We start from the raw sequence: 17,084 nt of genomic DNA on the forward strand, positions 1-17,084 counted from the left end.
TAATTGATAACATTCTTTATTGTACATTTTTTGGAAGCTGAAATTAAAAACCACACCAGAAGTGGGGTTTGAATCCATGCAGATATAAATCCATTGGATAATAAGCCCAACACCTTAACCACTCGGCCATCCTGGTGCAGTAGCCAAAGCGTTTATCATGATATGCACTATTGAAATGTTCATATTTTTTTCTATGTGCATTGTCAATTTTAAATTACTGAAATTGTAGGTATTAAACATTTTTAAAGAGTACAACTATAACGATTGCTCTTGATTTTTTAATGGAAATAGCTTCTTTTTTTGTCCTTTCACATAACCATGTTTTTATCGAGGATGTATTGCTGTCAGTTATTTTTCACTAATTGATGACATTCTTTATTGTACATATCTTGGAAGCTGAAATTAAAAACCATACCAGGAGTGGGGGTCGAACCCACGCAGATATAAATCCATTGGATCTTAAGTCCAACGCCTTAACCACTCGGCCATCCTGGTGCGGTAGCAAAAGAGATTATCAAGATAAACACTATTGAAATGTTCATCTTTTTTTCATCATGCTCTGTTAACTTGTCTTTAATCATTATACAGCTTTGAGTCTAAATAACTACATAGCTCTGATTTTTGTATATTAGAATACCTATATTTCTTCTTATCTCTGAAAGTATGTTTGGTATGACCTTCCTGCTGCAGTAGTTAAAGTGTTTTTCATGACAAGTACTGATGGAATGTTCATGTTTTTTTCTATGTGGATTGTCAATTTTTAAATTACTGAAATTGATTGTATTCACCATTTTTTAAACTGTACAGGTATAACGATTGCTCTTGATTTTATAATAGAAATAGTTACTTTCTCTGTTATTTCACACGACCATGTTTTTGTTGAAAGATATACGTCTGTCAATTTTAAATTTCCCTAATTGATAACATTCTTTATTGTACAATTTTTGGAAGCTGAAATTAAAAACCACACCAGAAGGGGGGTCTGAATCCATGCAGATATAAATCCATTGGATTATAAGCCCAACACCTTAACCACTCGGCCATCCTGGTGCGGTAGCCAAGGAGTTTATCAAGATAAGCACTATTGAAATGTTCATCTTTTTTTCATCATGCTCTGTTAACTTGTCTTTAATCATTATACCGCTTTGAGTCTAAATAACTACATAGCTCTGATTTTTGTATATTAGAATACCTATATTTCTTCTTATCTCTGAAAGTATGTTTGGTATGACCTTCCTGCTGCAGTAGTTAAAGTGTTTTTCATGACAAGTACTGATGGAATGTTCATGTTTTTTTCTATGTGGATTGTCAATTTTTAAATTACTGAAATTGTTTGTATTCACCATTTTTTAAACTGTACAGCTATAACGATTGCTCTTGATTTTATAATAGAAATAGTTACTTTCTCTGTAATTTCACACGACCATGTTTTTGTTGAAAGATGCAGTCAATTTTAAATTTCCCTAATTGATAACATTCTTTATTGTACATTTTTTGGAAGCTGAAATTAAAAACCACACCAGAAGTGGGGTTTGAATCCATGCAGATATAAATCCATTGGATAATAAGCCCAACACCTTAACCACTCGGCCATCCTGGTGCAGTAGCCAAAGCGTTTATCATGATATGCACTATTGAAATGTTCATATTTTTTTCTATGTGCATTGTCAATTTTAAATTACTGAAATTGTAGGTATTAAACATTTTTAAAGTGTACAACTATAATGATTGCTCTTGATTTTTTAATGGAAATAGCTTCTTTTTTTGTCCTTTCACATAACCATGTTTTTATAGAGGATGTATTGCTGTCAGTTATTTTTCACTAATTGATGACATTCTTTATTGTACATATCTTGGAAGCTGAAATTAAAAACCATACCAGGAGTGGGGTTCGAACCCACGCGGATATAAATCCATTGGATCTTAAGTCCAACGCCTTAACCACTCAGCCATCCTGGTGCGGTAGCCAAGGAGTTTATCAAGATAAGCACTATTGAAATGTTCATCTTTTTTTCATCATGCTCTGTTAACTTGTCTTTAATCATTATACAGCTTTGAGTCTAAATAACTACATAGCTCTGATTTTTGTATATTAGAATACCTATATTTCTTCTTATCTCTGAAAGTATGTTTGGTATGACCTTCCTGCTGCAGTAGTTAAAGTGTTTTTCATGACAAGTACTGATGGAATGTTCATGTTTTTTTCTATGTGGATTGTCAATTTTTAAATTACTGAAATTGATTGTATTCACCATTTTTTAAACTGTACAGCTATAACGATTGCTCTTGATTTTATAATAGAAATAGTTACTTTCTCTGTAATTTCACACGACCATGTTTTTGTTGAAAGATATACGGCTGTCAATTTTAAATTTCCCTAATTGATAACATTCTTTATTGTACATTTTTTGGAAGCTGAAATTAAAAACCACACCAGAAGGGGGGTTTGAATCCATGCAGATATAAATCCATTGGATTATAAACCCAACACCTTAACCACTTGGCCATCCTGGTGCAGTAGCCAAAGCGTTTACCATGGTATGCACTATTGAAATGTTCATATTTTTTTCTATGTGCATAGTCAATTTTAAATTACTGAAATTGTAGGTATTAAACATTTTTAATGTGTACAACTATAACGATTGCTCTTGATTTTTTAATGGAAATAGCTGCTTTTTCTGTCCTTTCACATAACCATGTTTTTATCGAGAATGTATTGCTGTCAGTTATTTTTCCCTAATTGATGACATACTTTATTGTACATATCTTGGAAGCTGAAATTAAAAACCATACCAGGAGTGGGGTTCGAACCCACGCAGATATAAATCCATTGGATCTTAAGTCCAACGCCTTAACCACTCGGCCATCCTGGTGCGGTATCCAAGGAGTTGATCAAGATAAGCACTATTGAAATGTTCATCTTTTTTTCATCATGCTCTGTTAACTTGTCTTTAATCATTATACAGCTTTGAGTCTAAATAACTACATAGCTCTGATTTTTGTATATTAGAATACCTATATTTCTTCTCATCTCTGAAAGTATGTTTGGTATGACCTTCCTGCTGCAGTAGTTAAAGTGTTTTTCATGACAAGTACTGATGGAATGTTCATGTTTTTTTTAATGTGGATTGTCAATTTTTAAATTACTGAAATTGATTGTATTCACCATTTTTTAAACTGTACAGCTATAACGATTGCTCTTGATTTTACAATAGAAATAGTTACATTCTCTGTAATTTCACACGACCATGTTTTTGTTGATAGATATACAGCTGTCAATTTTAAATTTCCCTAATTGATAACATTCTTTATTGTACATTTTTTGGAAGCTGAAATTAAAAACCACACCAGAAGGGGGGTTTGAATCCATGCAGATATAAATCCATTGGATCTTAAGTCCAACACCTTAACCACTCGGCCATCCTAATGCGGTATCCAAGGAGTTGATCAAGATAAGCACTATTGAAATGTTCATCTTTTTTTCATCATGCTCTGTTAACTTGTCTTTAATCATTATACAGCTTTGAGTCTAAATAACTACATAGCTCTGATTTTTGTATATTAGAATACCTATATTTCTTCTCATCTCTGAAAGTATGTTTGGTATGACCTTCCTGCTGCAGTAGTTAAAGTGTTTTTCATGACAAGTACTGATGGAATGTTCATGTTTTTTTTTATGTGGATTGTCAATTTTTAAATTACTGAAATTGATTGTATTCACCATTTTTTAAACTGTACAGCTATAACGATTGCTCTTGATTTTACAATAGAAATAGTTACATTCTCTGTAATTTCACACGACCATGTTTTTGTTGATAGATATACAGCTGTCAATTTTAAATTTCCCTAATTGATAACATTCTTTATTGTACATTTTTTGGAAGCTGAAATTAAAAACCACACCAGAAGGGGGGTTTGAATCCATGCAGATATAAATCCATTGGATCTTAAGTCCAACACCTTAACCACTCGGCCATCCTGGTGCGGTATCCAAGGAGTTGATCAAGATAAGCACTATTGAAATGTTCATCTTTTTTTCATCATGCTCTGTTAACTTGTCTTTAATCATTATACAGCTTTGAGTCTAAATAACTACATAGCTCTGATTTTTGTATATTAGAATACCTATATTTCTTCTCATCTCTGAAAGTATGTTTGGTATGACCTTCCTGCTGCAGTAGTTAAAGTGTTTTTCATGACAAGTACTGATGGAATGTTCATGTTTTTTTTAATGTGGATTGTCAATTTTTAAATTACTGAAATTGATTGTATTCACCATTTTTTAAACTGTACAGCTATAACGATTGCTCTTGATTTTACAATAGAAATAGTTACATTCTCTGTAATTTCACACGACCATGTTTTTGTTGATAGATATACAGCTGTCAATTTTAAATTTCCCTAATTGATAACATTCTTTATTGTACATTTTTTGGAAGCTGAAATTAAAAACCACACCAGAAGGGGGGTTTGAATCCATGCAGATATAAATCCATTGGATCTTAAGTCCAACACCTTAACCACTCGGCCATCCTGATGCGGTATCCAAGGAGTTGATCAAGATAAGCACTATTGAAATGTTCATCTTTTTTTCATCATGCTCTGTTAACTTGTCTTTAATCATTATACAGCTTTGAGTCTAAATAACTACATAGCTCTGATTTTTGTATATTAGAATACCTATATTTCTTCTCATCTCTGAAAGTATGTTTGGTATGACCTTCCTGCTGCAGTAGTTAAAGTGTTTTTCATGACAAGTACTGATGGAATGTTCATGTTTTTTTTAATGTGGATTGTCAATTTTTAAATTACTGAAATTGATTGTATTCACCATTTTTTAAACTGTACAGCTATAACGATTGCTCTTGATTTTACAATAGAAATAGTTACATTCTCTGTAATTTCACACGACCATGTTTTTGTTGATAGATATACAGCTGTCAATTTTAAATTTCCCTAATTGATAACATTCTTTATTGTACATTTTTTGGAAGCTGAAATTAAAAACCACACCAGAAGGGGGGTTTGAATCCATGCAGATATAAATCCATTGGATTATAAGCCCAACACCTTAACCACTCGGCCATCCTGGTGCGGTAGCCAAGGAGTTTATCAAGATAAGCACTATTGAAATGTTCATCTTTTTTTCATCATGCTCTGTTAACTTGTCTTTAATCATTATACCGCTTTGAGTCTAAATAACTACATAGCTCTGATTTTTGTATATTAGAATACCTATATTTCTTCTTATCTCTGAAAGTATGTTTGGTATGACCTTCCTGCTGCAGTAGTTAAAGTGTTTTTCATGACAAGTACTGATGGAATGTTCATGTTTTTTTCTATGTGGATTGTCAATTTTTAAATTACTGAAATTGATTGTATTCACCATTTTTTAAACTGTACAGCTATAACGATTGCTCTTGATTTTATAATAGAAATAGTTACTTTCTCTGTAATTTCACACGACCATGTTTTTGTTGAAAGATGCAGTCAATTTTAAATTTCCCTAATTGATAACATTCTTTATTGTACATTTTTTGGAAGCTGAAATTAAAAACCACACCAGAAGTGGGGTTTGAATCCATGCAGATATAAATCCATTGGATAATAAGCCCAACACCTTAACCACTCGGCCATCCTGGTGCAGTAGCCAAAGCGTTTATCATGATATGCACTATTGAAATGTTCATATTTTTTTCTATGTGCATTGTCAATTTTAAATTACTGAAATTGTAGGTATTAAACATTTTTAAAGAGTACAACTATAACGATTGCTCTTGATTTTTTAATGGAAATAGCTTCTTTTTTTGTCCTTTCACATAACCATGTTTTTATCGAGGATGTATTGCTGTCAGTTATTTTTCACTAATTGATGACATTCTTTATTGTACATATCTTGGAAGCTGAAATTAAAAACCATACCAGGAGTGGGGGTCGAACCCACGCAGATATAAATCCATTGGATCTTAAGTCCAACGCCTTAACCACTCGGCCATCCTGGTGCGGTAGCAAAAGAGATTATCAAGATAAACACTATTGAAATGTTCATCTTTTTTTCATCATGCTCTGTTAACTTGTCTTTAATCATTATACAGCTTTGAGTCTAAATAACTACATAGCTCTGATTTTTGTATATTAGAATACCTATATTTCTTCTTATCTCTGAAAGTATGTTTGGTATGACCTTCCTGCTGCAGTAGTTAAAGTGTTTTTCATGACAAGTACTGATGGAATGTTCATGTTTTTTTCTATGTGGATTGTCAATTTTTAAATTACTGAAATTGATTGTATTCACCATTTTTTAAACTGTACAGCTATAACGATTGCTCTTGATTTTATAATAGAAATAGTTACTTTCTCTGTTATTTCACACGACCATGTTTTTGTTGAAAGATATACGTCTGTCAATTTTAAATTTCCCTAATTGATAACATTCTTTATTGTACAATTTTTGGAAGCTGAAATTAAAAACCACACCAGAAGGGGGGTCTGAATCCATGCAGATATAAATCCATTGGATTATAAGCCCAACACCTTAACCACTCGGCCATCCTGGTGCGGTAGCCAAGGAGTTTATCAAGATAAGCACTATTGAAATGTTCATCTTTTTTTCATCATGCTCTGTTAACTTGTCTTTAATCATTATACCGCTTTGAGTCTAAATAACTACATAGCTCTGATTTTTGTATATTAGAATACCTATATTTCTTCTTATCTCTGAAAGTATGTTTGGTATGACCTTCCTGCTGCAGTAGTTAAAGTGTTTTTCATGACAAGTACTGATGGAATGTTCATGTTTTTTTCTATGTGGATTGTCAATTTTTAAATTACTGAAATTGATTGTATTCACCATTTTTTAAACTGTACAGCTATAACGATTGCTCTTGATTTTATAATAGAAATAGTTACTTTCTCTGTAATTTCACACGACCATGTTTTTGTTGAAAGATGCAGTCAATTTTAAATTTCCCTAATTGATAACATTCTTTATTGTACATTTTTTGGAAGCTGAAATTAAAAACCACACCAGAAGTGGGGTTTGAATCCATGCAGATATAAATCCATTGGATAATAAGCCCAACACCTTAACCACTCGGCCATCCTGGTGCAGTAGCCAAAGCGTTTATCATGATATGCACTATTGAAATGTTCATATTTTTTTCTATGTGCATTGTCAATTTTAAATTACTGAAATTGTAGGTATTAAACATTTTTAAAGTGTACAACTATAACGATTGCTCTTGATTTTTTAATGGAAATAGCTTCTTTTTTTGTCCTTTCACATAACCATGTTTTTATAGAGGATGTATTGCTGTCAGTTATTTTTCACTAATTGATGACATTCTTTATTGTACATATCTTGGAAGCTGAAATTAAAAACCATACCAGGAGTGGGGTTCGAACCCACGCGGATATAAATCCATTGGATCTTAAGTCCAACGCCTTAACCACTCAGCCATCCTGGTGCGGTAGCCAAGGAGTTTATCAAGATAAGCACTATTGAAATGTTCATCTTTTTTTCATCATGCTCTGTTAACTTGTCTTTAATCATTATACAGCTTTGAGTCTAAATAACTACATAGCTCTGATTTTTGTATATTAGAATACCTATATTTCTTCTTATCTCTGAAAGTATGTTTGGTATGACCTTCCTGCTGCAGTAGTTAAAGTGTTTTTCATGACAAGTACTGATGGAATGTTCATGTTTTTTTCTATGTGGATTGTCAATTTTTAAATTACTGAAATTGATTGTATTCACCATTTTTTAAACTGTACAGCTATAACGATTGCTCTTGATTTTATAATAGAAATAGTTACTTTCTCTGTAATTTCACACGACCATGTTTTTGTTGAAAGATATACGGCTGTCAATTTTAAATTTCCCTAATTGATAACATTCTTTATTGTACATTTTTTGGAAGCTGAAATTAAAAACCACACCAGAAGGGGGGTTTGAATCCATGCAGATATAAATCCATTGGATTATAAACCCAACACCTTAACCACTCGGCCATCCTGGTGCAGTAGCCAAAGCGTTTACCATGGTATGCACTATTGAAATGTTCATATTTTTTTCTATGTGCATAGTCAATTTTAAATTACTGAAATTGTAGGTATTAAACATTTTTAATGTGTACAACTATAACGATTGCTCTTGATTTTTTAATGGAAATAGCTGCTTTTTCTGTCCTTTCACATAACCATGTTTTTATCGAGAATGTATTGCTGTCAGTTATTTTTCCCTAATTGATGACATACTTTATTGTACATATCTTGGAAGCTGAAATTAAAAACCATACCAGGAGTGGGGTTCGAACCCACGCAGATATAAATCCATTGGATCTTAAGTCCAACGCCTTAACCACTCGGCCATCCTGGTGCGGTATCCAAGGAGTTGATCAAGATAAGCACTATTGAAATGTTCATCTTTTTTTCATCATGCTCTGTTAACTTGTCTTTAATCATTATACAGCTTTGAGTCTAAATAACTACATAGCTCTGATTTTTGTATATTAGAATACCTATATTTCTTCTCATCTCTGAAAGTATGTTTGGTATGACCTTCCTGCTGCAGTAGTTAAAGTGTTTTTCATGACAAGTACTGATGGAATGTTCATGTTTTTTTTAATGTGGATTGTCAATTTTTAAATTACTGAAATTGATTGTATTCACCATTTTTTAAACTGTACAGCTATAACGATTGCTCTTGATTTTACAATAGAAATAGTTACATTCTCTGTAATTTCACACGACCATGTTTTTGTTGATAGATATACAGCTGTCAATTTTAAATTTCCCTAATTGATAACATTCTTTATTATACATTTTTTGGAAGCTGAAATTAAAAACCACACCAGAAGGGGGGTTTGAATCCATGCAGATATAAATCCATTGGATCTTAAGTCCAACACCTTAACCACTCGGCCATCCTGATGCGGTATCCAAGGAGTTGATCAAGATAAGCACTATTGAAATGTTCATCTTTTTTTCATCATGCTCTGTTAACTTGTCTTTAATCATTATACAGCTTTGAGTCTAAATAACTACATAGCTCTGATTTTTGTATATTAGAATACCTATATTTCTTCTCATCTCTGAAAGTATGTTTGGTATGACCTTCCTGCTGCAGTAGTTAAAGTGTTTTTCATGACAAGTACTGATGGAATGTTCATGTTTTTTTTAATGTGGATTGTCAATTTTTAAATTACTGAAATTGATTGTATTCACCATTTTTTAAACTGTACAGCTATAACGATTGCTCTTGATTTTACAATAGAAATAGTTACATTCTCTGTAATTTCACACGACCATGTTTTTGTTGATAGATATACAGCTGTCAATTTTAAATTTCCCTAATTGATAACATTCTTTATTGTACATATCTTGGAAGCTGAAATTAAAAACCACACCAGAAGGGGGGTTTGAATCCATGCAGATATAAATCCATTGGATCTTAAGTCCAACACCTTAACCACTCGGCCATCCTGGTGCGGTATCCAAGGAGTTGATCAAGATAAGCACTATTGAAATGTTCATCTTTTTTTCATCATGCTCTGTTAACTTGTCTTTAATCATTATACAGCTTTGAGTCTAAATAACTACATAGCTCTGATTTTTGTATATTAGAATACCTATATTTCTTCTCATCTCTGAAAGTATGTTTGGTATGACCTTCCTGCTGCAGTAGTTAAAGTGTTTTTCATGACAAGTACTGATGGAATGTTCATGTTTTTTTTAATGTGGATTGTCAATTTTTAAATTACTGAAATTGATTGTATTCACCATTTTTTAAACTGTACAGCTATAACGATTGCTCTTGATTTTACAATAGAAATAGTTACATTCTCTGTAATTTCACACGACCATGTTTTTGTTGATAGATATACAGCTGTCAATTTTAAATTTCCCTAATTGATAACATTCTTTATTGTACATTTTTTGGAAGCTGAAATTAAAAACCACACCAGAAGGGGGGTTTGAATCCATGCAGATATAAATCCATTGGATCTTAAGTCCAACACCTTAACCACTCGGCCATCCTGATGCGGTATCCAAGGAGTTGATCAAGATAAGCACTATTGAAATGTTCATCTTTTTTTCATCATGCTCTGTTAACTTGTCTTTAATCATTATACAGCTTTGAGTCTAAATAACTACATAGCTCTGATTTTTGTATATTAGAATACCTATATTTCTTCTCATCTCTGAAAGTATGTTTGGTATGACCTTCCTGCTGCAGTAGTTAAAGTGTTTTTCATGACAAGTACTGATGGAATGTTCATGTTTTTTTTAATGTGGATTGTCAATTTTTAAATTACTGAAATTGATTGTATTCACCATTTTTTAAACTGTACAGCTATAACGATTGCTCTTGATTTTACAATAGAAATAGTTACATTCTCTGTAATTTCACACGACCATGTTTTTGTTGATAGATATACAGCTGTCAATTTTAAATTTCCCTAATTGATAACATTCTTTATTGTACATTTTTTGGAAGCTGAAATTAAAAACCACACCAGAAGGGGGGTTTGAATCCATGCAGATATAAATCCATTGGATTATAAGCCCAACACCTTAACCACTCGGCCATCCTGGTGCGGTAGCCAAGGAGTTTATCAAGATAAGCACTATTGAAATGTTCATCTTTTTTTCATCATGCTCTGTTAACTTGTCTTTAATCATTATACCGCTTTGAGTCTAAATAACTACATAGCTCTGATTTTTGTATATTAGAATACCTATATTTCTTCTTATCTCTGAAAGTATGTTTGGTATGACCTTCCTGCTGCAGTAGTTAAAGTGTTTTTCATGACAAGTACTGATGGAATGTTCATGTTTTTTTCTATGTGGATTGTCAATTTTTAAATTACTGAAATTGATTGTATTCACCATTTTTTAAACTGTACAGCTATAACGATTGCTCTTGATTTTATAATAGAAATAGTTACTTTCTCTGTAATTTCACACGACCATGTTTTTGTTGAAAGATGCAGTCAATTTTAAATTTCCCTAATTGATAACATTCTTTATTGTACATTTTTTGGAAGCTGAAATTAAAAACCACACCAGAAGTGGGGTTTGAATCCATGCAGATATAAATCCATTGGATAATAAGCCCAACACCTTAACCACTCGGCCATCCTGGTGCAGTAGCCAAAGCGTTTATCATGATATGCACTATTGAAATGTTCATATTTTTTTCTATGTGCATTGTCAATTTTAAATTACTGAAATTGTAGGTATTAAACATTTTTAAAGAGTACAACTATAACGATTGCTCTTGATTTTTTAATGGAAATAGCTTCTTTTTTTGTCCTTTCACATAACCATGTTTTTATCGAGGATGTATTGCTGTCAGTTATTTTTCACTAATTGATGACATTCTTTATTGTACATATCTTGGAAGCTGAAATTAAAAACCATACCAGGAGTGGGGTTCGAACCCACGCAGATATAAATCCATTGGATCTTAAGTCCAACGCCTTAACCACTCGGCCATCCTGGTGCGGTAGCAAAAGAGTTTATCAAGATAAACACTATTGAAATGTTCATCTTTTTTTCATCATGCTCTGTTAACTTGTCTTTAATCATTATACAGCTTTGAGTCTAAATAACTACATAGCTCTGATTTTTGTATATTAGAATACCTATATTTCTTCTTATCTCTGAAAGTATGTTTGGTATGACCTTCCTGCTGCAGTAGTTAAAGTGTTTTTCATGACAAGTACTGATGGAATGTTCATGTTTTTTTCTATGTGGATTGTCAATTTTTAAATTACTGAAATTGATTGTATTCACCATTTTTTAAACTGTACAGGTATAACGATTGCTCTTGATTTTATAATAGAAATAGTTACTTTCTCTGTTATTTCACACGACCATTTTTTTGTTGAAAGATATACGTCTGTCAATTTTAAATTTCCCTAATTGATAACATTCTTTATTGTACATTTTTTGGAAGCTGAAATTAAAAACCACACCAGAAGGGGGGTTTGAATCCATGCAGATATAAATCCATTGGATTATAAGCCCAACACCTTAACCACTCAGCCATCCTGGTGCGGTAGCCAAGGAGTTTATCAAGATAAGCACTATTGAAATGTTCATCTTTTTTTCATCATGCTCTGTTAACTTGTCTTTAATCATTATACCGCTTTGAGTCTAAATAACTACATAGCTCTGATTTTTGTATATTAGAATACCTATATTTCTTCTTATCTCTGAAAGTATGTTTGGTATGACCTTCCTGCTGCAGTAGTTAAAGTGTTTTTCATGACAAGTACTGATGGAATGTTCATGTTTTTTTCTATGTGGATTGTCAATTTTTAAATTACTGAAATTGATTGTATTCACCATTTTTTAAACTGTACAGCTATAACGATTGCTCTTGATTTTATAATAGAAATAGTTACTTTCTCTGTAATTTCACACGACCATGTTTTTGTTGAAAGATGCAGTCAATTTTAAATTTCCCTAATTGATAACATTCTTTATTGTACATTTTTTGGAAGCTGAAATTAAAAACCACACCAGAAGTGGGGTTTGAATCCATGCAGATATAAATCCATTGGATAATAAGCCCAACACCTTAACCACTCGGCCATCCTGGTGCAGTAGCCAAAGCGTTTATCATGATATGCACTATTGAAATGTTCATATTTTTTTCTATGTGCATTGTCAATTTTAAATTACTGAAATTGTAGGTATTAAACATTTTTAAAGTGTACAACTATAACGATTGCTCTTGATTTTTTAATGGAAATAGCTTCTTTTTTTGTCCTTTCACATAACCATGTTTTTATAGAGGATGTATTGCTGTCAGTTATTTTTCACTAATTGATGACATTCTTTATTGTACATATCTTGGAAGCTGAAATTAAAAACCATACCAGGAGTGGGGTTCGAACCCAAGCGGATATAAATCCATTGGATCTTAAGTCCAACGCCTTAACCACTCAGCCATCCTGGTGCGGTAGCCAAGAAGTTTATCAAGATAAGCACTATTGAAATGTTCATCTTTTTTTCATCATGCTCTGTTAACTTGTCTTTAATCATTATACAGCTTTGAGTCTAAATAACTACATAGCTCTGATTTTTGTATATTAGAATACCTATATTTCTTCTTATCTCTGAAAGTATGTTTGGTATGACCTTCCTGCTGCAGTAGTTAAAATGTTTTTCATGACAAGTACTGATGGAATGTTCATGTTTTTTTCTATGTGGATTGTCAATTTTTAAATTACTGAAATTGATTGTATTCACCATTTTTTAAACTGTACAGCTATAACGATTGCTCTTGATTTTATAATAGAAATAGTTACTTTCTCTGTAATTTCACACGACCATGTTTTTGTTGAAAGATATACGGCTGTCAATTTTAAATTTCCCTAATTGATAACATTCTTTATTGTACATTTTTTGGAAGCTGAAATTAAAAACCACACCAGAAGGGGGGTTTGAATCCATGCAGATATAAATCCATTGGATTATAAGCCCAACACCTTAACCACTCGGCCATCCTGGTGCAGTAGCCAAAGCGTTTATCATGGTATGCACTATTGAAATGTTCATATTTTTTTCTATGTGCATTGTCAATTTTAAATTACTGAAATTGTAGGTATTAAACATTTTTAATGTGTACAACTATAACGATTGCTCTTGATTTTTTAATGGAAATAGCTGCTTTTTCTGTCCTTTCACATAACCATGTTTTTATCTTGGAAGCTGAAATTAAAAACCATACCAGGAGTGGGGTTCGAACCCACGCAGATATAAATCCATTGGATCTTAACGCCTTAACCACTCGGCCATCCTGGTGCGGTAGCCAAGGAGTTTATCAAGATAAGCACTATTGAAATGTTCATCTTTTTTTCATCATGCTCTGTTAACTTGTCTTTAATCATTATACAGCTTTGAGTCTAAATAACTACATAACTCTGATTTTTGTATATTAGAATACCTATATTTCTTCTTATCTCTGAAAGTATGTTTGGTATGACCTTCCTGCTGCAGTAGTTAAAGTGTTTTTCATGACAAGTACTGATGGAATGTTCATGTTTTTTTCTATGTGGATTGTCAATTTTTAAATTACTGAAATTGATTGTATTCACCATTTTTTAAACTGTACAGCTATAACGATTGCTCTTGATTTTATAATAGAAATAGTTACTTTCTCTGTAATTTCACACGACCATGTTTTTATTGAAAGATGCAGTCAATTTTAAATTTCCCTAATTGATAACATTCTTTATTGTACATTTTTTGGAAGCTGAAATTAAAAACCACACCAGAAGTGGGGTTTGAATCCATGCAGATATAAATCCATTGGATAATAAGCCCAACACCTTAACCACTCGGCCATCCTGGTGCAGTAGCCAAAGCGTTTATCATGATATGCACTATTGAAATGTTCATATTTTTTTCTATGTGCATTGTCAATTTTAAATTACTGAAATTGTAGGTATTAAACATTTTTAAAGTGTACAACTATAACGATTGCTCTTGATTTTTTAATGGAAATAGCTTCTTTTTTTGTCCTTTCACATAACCATGTTTTTATAGAGGATGTATTGCTGTCAGTTATTTTTCACTAATTGATGACATTCTTTATTGTACATATCTTGGAAGCTGAAATTAAAAACCATACCAGGAGTGGGGTTCGAACCCACGCGGATATAAATCCATTGGATCTTAAGTCCAACGCCTTAACCACTCAGCCATCCTGGTGCGGTAGCCAAGGAGTTTATCAAGATAAGCACTATTGAAATGTTCATCTTTTTTTCATCATGCTCTGTTAACTTGTCTTTAATCATTATACAGCTTTGAGTCTAAATAACTACATAGCTCTGATTTTTGTATATTAGAATACCTATATTTCTTCTTATCTCTGAAAGTATGTTTGGTATGACCTTCCTGCTGCAGTAGTTAAAGTGTTTTTCATGACAAGTACTGATGGAATGTTCATGTTTTTTTCTATGTGGATTGTCAATTTTTAAATTACTGAAATTGATTGTATTCACCATTTTTTAAACTGTACAGCTATAACGATTGCTCTTGATTTTATAATAGAAATAGTTACTTTCTCTGTAATTTCACACGACCATGTTTTTGTTGAAAGATATACGGCTGTCAATTTTAAATTTCCCTAATTGATAACATTCTTTATTGTACATTTTTTGGAAGCTGAAATTAAAAACCACACCAGAAGGGGGGTTTGAATCCATGCAGATATAAATCCATTGGATTATAAACCCAACACCTTAACCACTCGGCCATCCTGGTGCAGTAGCCAAAGCGTTTACCATGGTATGCACTATTGAAATGTTCATATTTTTTTCTATGTGCATAGTCAATTTTAAATTACTGAAATTGTAGGTATTAAACATTTTTAATGTGTACAACTATAACGATTGCTCTTGATTTTTTAATGGAAATAGCTGCTTTTTCTGTCCTTTCACATAACCATGTTTTTATCGAGAATGTATTGCTGTCAGTTATTTTTCCCTAATTGATGACATACTTTATTGTACATATCTTGGAAGCTGAAATTAAAAACCATACCAGGAGTGGGGTTCGAACCCACGCAGATATAAATCCATTGGATCTTAAGTCCAACGCCTTAACCACTCGGCCATCCTGGTGCGGTATCCAAGGAGTTGATCAAGATAAGCACTATTGAAATGTTCATCTTTTTTTCATCATGCTCTGTTAACTTGTCTTTAATCATTATACAGCTTTGAGTCTAAATAACTACATAGCTCTGATTTTTGTATATTAGAATACCTATATTTCTTCTCATCTCTGAAAGTATGTTTGGTATGACCTTCCTGCTGCAGTAGTTAAAGTGTTTTTCATGACAAGTACTGATGGAATGTTCATGTTTTTTTTAATGTGGATTGTCAATTTTTAAATTACTGAAATTGATTGTATTCACCATTTTTTAAACTGTACAGCTATAACGATTGCTCTTGATTTTACAATAGAAATAGTTACATTCTCTGTAATTTCACACGACCATGTTTTTGTTGATAGATATACAGCTGTCAATTTTAAATTTCCCTAATTGATAACATTCTTTATTGTACATTTTTTGGAAGCTGAAATTAAAAACCACACCAGAAGGGGGGTTTGAATCCATGCAGATATAAATCCATTGGATCTTAAGTCCAACACCTTAACCACTCGGCCATCCTGATGCGGTATCCAAGGAGTTGATCAAGATAAGCACTATTGAAATGTTCATCTTTTTTTCATCATGCTCTGTTAACTTGTCTTTAATCATTATACAGCTTTGAGTCTAAATAACTACATAGCTCTGATTTTTGTATATTAGAATACCTATATTTCTTCTCATCTCTGAAAGTATGTTTGGTATGACCTTCCTGCTGCAGTAGTTAAAGTGTTTTTCATGACAAGTACTGATGGAATGTTCATGTTTTTTTTAATGTGGATTGTCAATTTTTAAATTACTGAAATTGATTGTATTCACCATTTTTTAAACTGTACAGCTATAACGATTGCTCTTGATTTTACAATAGAAATAGTTACATTCTCTGTAATTTCACACGACCATGTTTTTGTTGATAGATATACAGCTGTCAATTTTAAATTTCCCTAATTGATAACATTCTTTATTGTACATTTTTTGGAAGCTGAAATTAAAAACCACACCAGAAGGGGGGTTTGAATCCATGCAGATATAAATCCATTGGATCTTAAGTCCAACACCTTAACCACTCGGCCATCCTGGTGCGGTATCCAAGGAGTTGATCAAGATAAGCACTATTGAAATGTTCATCTTTTTTTCATCATGCTCTGTTAACTTGTCTTTAATCATTATACAGCTTTGAGTCTAAATAACTACATAGCTCTGATTTTTGTATATTAGAATACCTATATTTCTTCTCATCTCTGAAAGTATGTTTGGTATGACCTTCCTGCTGCAGTAGTTAAAGTGTTTTTCATGACAAGTACTGATGGAATGTTCATGTTTTTTTTAATGTGGATTGTCAATTTTTAAATTACTGAAATTGATTGTATTCACCATTTTTTAAACTGTACAGCTATAACGATTGCTCTTG

At 32.3% G+C, this 17,084-nt stretch overlaps 10 non-coding genes across 10 annotated transcripts; all 10 read right to left on the reverse strand.

The window, feature by feature from the left end:
* Nucleotides 1–412: 412 nt before the first annotated feature.
* On the reverse strand, nt 413–495 carry TRNAL-UAA (transfer RNA leucine (anticodon UAA)). The gene has a single exon. It is a non-coding gene; the product is annotated as a tRNA-Leu (tRNA).
* A 1,381-nt stretch (nt 496–1,876) lies between these two features.
* Nucleotides 1,877–1,959, reverse strand: TRNAL-UAA (transfer RNA leucine (anticodon UAA)). The gene has a single exon. It is a non-coding gene; the product is annotated as a tRNA-Leu (tRNA).
* Nucleotides 1,960–2,790: 831 nt separating this feature from the next.
* TRNAL-UAA (transfer RNA leucine (anticodon UAA)) lies at nt 2,791–2,873 on the reverse strand. The gene has a single exon. It is a non-coding gene; the product is annotated as a tRNA-Leu (tRNA).
* Nucleotides 2,874–5,919: 3,046 nt separating this feature from the next.
* On the reverse strand, nt 5,920–6,002 carry TRNAL-UAA (transfer RNA leucine (anticodon UAA)). The gene has a single exon. It is a non-coding gene; the product is annotated as a tRNA-Leu (tRNA).
* A 1,381-nt stretch (nt 6,003–7,383) lies between these two features.
* On the reverse strand, nt 7,384–7,466 carry TRNAL-UAA (transfer RNA leucine (anticodon UAA)). The gene has a single exon. It is a non-coding gene; the product is annotated as a tRNA-Leu (tRNA).
* An 831-nt stretch (nt 7,467–8,297) lies between these two features.
* TRNAL-UAA (transfer RNA leucine (anticodon UAA)) lies at nt 8,298–8,380 on the reverse strand. The gene has a single exon. It is a non-coding gene; the product is annotated as a tRNA-Leu (tRNA).
* A 3,046-nt stretch (nt 8,381–11,426) lies between these two features.
* Nucleotides 11,427–11,509, reverse strand: TRNAL-UAA (transfer RNA leucine (anticodon UAA)). Its single transcript has one exon. It is a non-coding gene; the product is annotated as a tRNA-Leu (tRNA).
* Nucleotides 11,510–12,890: 1,381 nt separating this feature from the next.
* On the reverse strand, nt 12,891–12,973 carry TRNAL-UAA (transfer RNA leucine (anticodon UAA)). Its single transcript has one exon. It is a non-coding gene; the product is annotated as a tRNA-Leu (tRNA).
* A 1,674-nt stretch (nt 12,974–14,647) lies between these two features.
* Nucleotides 14,648–14,730, reverse strand: TRNAL-UAA (transfer RNA leucine (anticodon UAA)). Its single transcript has one exon. It is a non-coding gene; the product is annotated as a tRNA-Leu (tRNA).
* Nucleotides 14,731–15,561: 831 nt separating this feature from the next.
* Nucleotides 15,562–15,644, reverse strand: TRNAL-UAA (transfer RNA leucine (anticodon UAA)). Its single transcript has one exon. It is a non-coding gene; the product is annotated as a tRNA-Leu (tRNA).
* Between the last annotated feature and the right edge of the window lie 1,440 nt (nt 15,645–17,084).

Source organism: Taudactylus pleione, unplaced genomic scaffold, assembly GCF_031769625.1.
Source record: "Taudactylus pleione unplaced genomic scaffold, aTauple2 ptg000154l, whole genome shotgun sequence".
NCBI classification, from domain to species: Eukaryota; Metazoa; Chordata; class Amphibia; order Anura; family Myobatrachidae; genus Taudactylus; species Taudactylus pleione.